At 41.0% G+C, this 5,459-nt stretch overlaps 1 pseudogene; it reads right to left on the reverse strand.

The window, feature by feature from the left end:
- Window positions 1-3,046: 3,046 nt before the first annotated feature.
- Window positions 3,047-3,849, reverse strand: LOC132225654 (cyclin-Q-like; annotated as a pseudogene).
- Between the last annotated feature and the right edge of the window lie 1,610 nt (window positions 3,850-5,459).

The following is a 5,459-nucleotide window of genomic DNA, read 5'->3' on the forward strand; positions in this document are numbered from 1 at the left end:
TCATGCAACCAGACTGATGTTTGTAAAATATATATATCCTGATTTATTTTAAAGTAGTGGATAAGAGTTCGTTTCAATGAGTCTTTAATGTACTAGTGAGGGAAATAGTCTTATTTCTCTTTAATCTTAAAGTCTAGCCAATGTAAGTGTGTCCCATATCCTTCAGAGTTGTCGGTGCTCCTTGCACAAGTATTCCTTAATATTATCCTGAAAGTTACACCATTCAGGCATCATTTGGGTACATATTTTCTTTGGTTCTGTTATATTTTCAGATATTTCCAACATATCATACCATTATTTTAAACCACGTTCTTTTGGATTTATTAAGAATCACTCTTCCCTGGTCAAGGTAACATATGCAGATTTCTATGTCAATAACCAAGTTTGTGCTTTGGCTACACTTTTGATCTTATATTGAAGTTAATTTGTGTGTGTACTCGTTATGCCATATATTAAGTTGTTGATCTTCAATGACTTTTAGTACATAACTCACTTATGTAACTGGCCTTTATTTGGAGAGCCTGTTTTATGATATATTGAAGGGGGTCAGTACGTATTGACCCCTTTACTTTACCTTTATCTTTTAGGGTTCGTCAACAGCCAAGAGTTGGATTTGTCTCATGATTTTTCTTGAGTTGAGAAGGCCATTTATTTGATTTATGAAGAATGGTTGATGTTGTTTCCCTAGTTTCTAAGCAGAAGAAATGTAGTTTGTGTAGATATCATTCCTAAGTGTCTTCTTTCAAGTGGTGTTTTGTAGCCTACACAATGATTCTGAATAAGACAAAATCCCTACTTATTGGGCACTTCTTTTCTATGGTAAAAATAACAAACATGCAAGGAAATGTAAATAAGTACAATCAAGCACAAAAAAAGATAAGAGGAAAAATATAGGGGGGTAATTATTTTTACAAGTTGTATTGGTAGGAGATAGTGTTTCTATTCATAAAATTAAGGGGATAAAGTGTTGTTTCTTGAATCTCAAATGTCGGGAAGGGGGCCGTGGTGTATAAACCTGTGGAAAACATTTTGGACTCAGAAAGCTCAAGTGATTCCTTAAGGTGGGAACTGTGTCCAGTGGCTGTTTAGTTTGTGTCGCTGCCCATCAGTGCCAGACATCTTGGTGGAATATGTGACTTCAGATTTGTTTAGAAAAATAGTTCCAAACATCCAAAGAGTTTTATGTGGAGCAATTACAGTGACCTTTGTTATGTTTACACATGACATGTTGATTTAGCTAAAAGATCAACCATCATGAAGTTATTGGGAGACTGGGGAATTTATGTATGCATGTTAATCAAATTAGTGTATTTAAAAGGTATAATTCTAGGAACACATTTTTAAAAAATTCTTTATTGTTTAGAGGATTACATAGAGTATTACATATGTCTCCTTTTCCCCGTTGTGCACCTGCAACCCCAGCACATGCCCTTTCCCCTCCTAGTTTCTATGTCCATGGTTATGCTGATATGCATGCATACAAATCCTTTGGTTTTTCTCTTACCCCCTAGTCCTGCTTCCCTCTGAGGTTTGACCATCAGTTCCATGCTTTTCTGTCTCTGGATCTATTTTTGTTGAATAGTTTATTTGTTCATTGTATTCCACAAATTAGTAAGGTCATGTGGTATTTATCTTTCTCCAACTGGCTTATTTTGCTCAGCATAATGCTCTACATGTCCTTCCATGCTTTTGGGAATGGTAAAATTTACTTTTTACAGCAGTGTATTGTTCCTATGTGTATATGTGCCACAGATTTTAATCCATTTATCTGCTGATGGGCACTTAGGCTTCTTCCAAGTCTTAGCTATTGTATATTGTGCTGCTATAAATATGTGGTTGCACATGCCCTTTCCCATTGGTATTTGTCAATTCTTGGGATATGTTCCTAGTAGTGGGACTACTGTTCAAATGGGGGCTACACTTTTTAAATTTTTTGAGGAATCTCCATACTGTTCTGCATAGTTGCTATACCAGTCTGCATTCCCACCAGTGATGCAAGAAGATTCCTTTTACACCCCATCCTCGGCAGCACTTGTTGTTTGTTGAATTGATGATGATAGCCATACTGACCATTGTGAGATGGTATCTCATTGTCCTTTTGATTTGCATCTCTTGGATGATTAATGGTTTTGAGCATATATTCATGTGTCTCTTGGCTTTCTGTATGTCCACTTCCAAAAAGTGTCTTAGCCCTATGACCATTTTTTTTATTGGAATGTTGATCTTCCTTTTGTTTAATTGGATGAGTTCAGTATAAATTTTGCAGAATAGGTCCTTATCGGATATAACATTGGCAAATATCTTCTCCCAGGCAGTGGACTTCCTTGTTTTGTTGTTGTTGTTGTTGTATTTGTTGGCTGCTTCTTCTCTGGAGAAGCGTTTTAATGCGACATCGTCCCATTTGTTTCTATTCTCCTCAGTTTCCATTGCCCTAGGAGCTGTATTAGTAAAGGTATTGCTGAGACAGATACCTGCTATTTTGCTGCCTATGGATTCTTCTAAGATTTTCATGGTTACCCACTTAAGTCCTTTATTCATTCCCTGTTTATACTTGTGTATGGTGAAAGTTGGTGGTCTAGATTAATTTTTTTGCATGTGTCTGTGGTATACCAACACCAATTATTATTATGTTTTTATTTTGGCTTTGTAATATCTTTAATGAAACAAAATAAAATTTCTTCTATGTTAATTGAGTCATACTTTCTCTAAATCTGGCCTTTAAATAAATCCCCTGGGGCATAGTCCCATCTGTTCTTTGATTTTCTTTCCACTGATCCCAAACCTCTGCTGTAGTCTGCGTCCTTTCAAAGGACAAAAGCAGACCCGGAGGCCTCAGAGCCGCCTGCAGCAAGCTCATGCCCGCGGGAGGTACAGCGCCCATCACCACCTGGACCATGGGTGTCGGGGACAGTCAAAGCTGAGAATCAAAGTGGCAGCATGTCATCGCCTTCACCTGCCTGTCTCCAGCAGCACAAAACCAGTCCTCCCAGACAGTGCTCTGGGGACCAGCTGTCAGGGCGATGTGGTGGCGCTGTCCCCTGGCAGCCTAGCCTCCCACGCTTCTCTTTGGGAAGGCCTGGCCAGGGCCTTTGGGGATCTCTGTGTCCATGGTAAAAATCTGAGTGAGATCAGACACAACGTTAACAATGATTGGCTTGGTAAGTTTGCCACTAAACACCTGCCACCATGGCTTCTCCTCCTTGGCCTCGGTGGGAACCTGGACCCCATAGACCTGCAGGGCCAGGTGGAGCACCGCCTCCACTGTGTGCTGAGCCTGGAACGGAAGCACAGCACCCCCCCCCCCCCTACTGTAGCTGTCCCACAGTAGGGCCCAGGCAGTGACGGAGATGGGGGTCCATTGCCAGCTGTAAGGATTCACCAGTTCTTGAGAGAAATCAGGTAGTGGAGCAGGTACCTGTGTGGGTGCTGAAAGGATACTTGGAAGCGCAGTATCCGCAGCACAAGGAGCTCGCTCTGCACAATGCTGTCCCGCATCACCCAGAATCGGGAGTCCAGCTCCAAGGGCTCGCTGCCCGGGTGACTGTCCCTGTTGGACACGTTGATGATGTCACGGGTTTGCAGGGGCTGTTCTTCCACTTTGTCAGCCAAGTAAAGGGCAGACATGGCGACCAAATAGGGGTCATAGGTGTTGTGGTTGATCTTGCAGAAGAACTTATGGTAAATGGCACAGGCGGTGGCGAGGGGAATGGACTACATCCCTAGCTTGACACCTGCCTCCACGGTGAACCTTGTCACGCGGAAGTGCACCCTCACCTGGGGTTCGGGCCACCCCTTGGCTCCTGGTGCCTTTTCCTCCTCTCTGCAGTTGTCCAGGCTAAGTTCCTCCATGGGGTCCCGCCCTGAGGCCCCAGACCCTGCTGAAGCGCAAGAGTCCCCAGCGCAGGGCCAGCGCCAGGGCGGTCCTAGCGCCAGGCGCTTACATCCCAGCCCCACCCCGCCCAGGCCGGAATGCCACCCGGTTCCTACACCAATTATTGAAGAGACTGTATGACTCCATTCTATGCTTTTGCCTCCTTTGTCAAATATTAATTGGGCAAAATGGTTAGGGTCGACTTCTGTGTTCTCTGTTCTGTCCCATTGGTCTTTATGATTGTTTTAGTGCCAGTAACAGGCAGTTCTGAGAATGGTGGCTTTGTAATATAGCTTGATATCTGGTATTGTGATCCCTCCAACTTTGTTCTTCTTTGTCCAGATTGCTGTAACTCTTTGGTGTCTTTTTTAATTCCATAGGAATTTTTGGTAACTTTCTTCTAGGTCTGTGAGATACTCCATTGATATTTTAATGGGGAATACATTAAAACTGTACATTGCTTTGGGTAGTGTGAACATTTTATTGATGTTGATTGTACCAATCCATGAATATGGTATGTTCTTCTATTTGCTTTCGTCTTCCTCTATCACTTTTTTCAATTTCCTGTAAGTTTCCAAGAAGAGGTTTTTACCTCCTTAGTTAAGTTTATTCCTAAGTATCTTAATTTTTTGTTGCACTGGTAAATGGCATTTTTCTTGTTTTTTTTTTTTTTGTTTTTTTTTTTTGTTGTTGTTGTTTTTTTTTTTTTTTTTAGTTTCTCTTTCTATGAGTTCATTATTGGTGTATCAAAAAGCCATGGAATTCTGGGTGTTAATTTTGTACCCTGCTACATTGACTAATCCATTTGTTAAATCTCCTAGTTTTTTGATGGAGTCTTTAGGTATTTCTATGGACAGTACCATGCCATGTGCGAATAATGACAGTTTTACTTCTTTTCCACTTAGCATGCCTTGTTTGACTTCTTCTTGTCTGATTGCATTGTCTAGCACTACCAGTACTCTGTTGAACAGAAGTGGTGAGAGTGGCATCCCTGTCTTGTTCCTCTTCTTAGAGTAATTGTTTTTGCCCATTGAGTATAATGTCTGTAGGTTTGTCACCTAAGGCTTTTATGATGTTGATCCCTTTTATTATGGGTATGATCCCTCTATGCCCAGTTTGCTTAGAGTTTTTATCAAAATTGGGTGTTGGATTTTGTCAAATGCTTTTCCTGCACCAATTGATATGAATCTCTCTCAATTTGTTTATGTGATCCATCACATTTATTGATTTCTGGATGTTGACTCATCCTACTTCCCCAGAATATATCCATTTTGTCATGGTGTATGCTCATTCCAATGTAATGTTGCATCGGATTTGTTAGAGTTCTGTTGAGGATTGTAACATCTATGTTCATCAGAGATATATTGGCCCGCATTTTTCTTTCTTTGTATTTTCTCTATCTGGTTTTGGGATTAGAGTAATGCTGGCTTCATAGGAAGTGTTTGGAAATGGTACTTCCATTGAATTTTATGGAATAGTCTGAGGAAGAAGGTTTTAGTTTTTCTTTGAACACCTGGTAACACTCCCTGTGAAGACGTCTATCCCACGCTTTTGTTTGATGCAGGTTATTTTTGTGACTGCTTGAATT

The sequence above is a fragment of the Myotis daubentonii genome, chromosome Y (genome assembly GCF_963259705.1).
Source record: "Myotis daubentonii chromosome Y, mMyoDau2.1, whole genome shotgun sequence".
NCBI classification, from domain to species: domain Eukaryota; kingdom Metazoa; phylum Chordata; class Mammalia; order Chiroptera; family Vespertilionidae; genus Myotis; species Myotis daubentonii.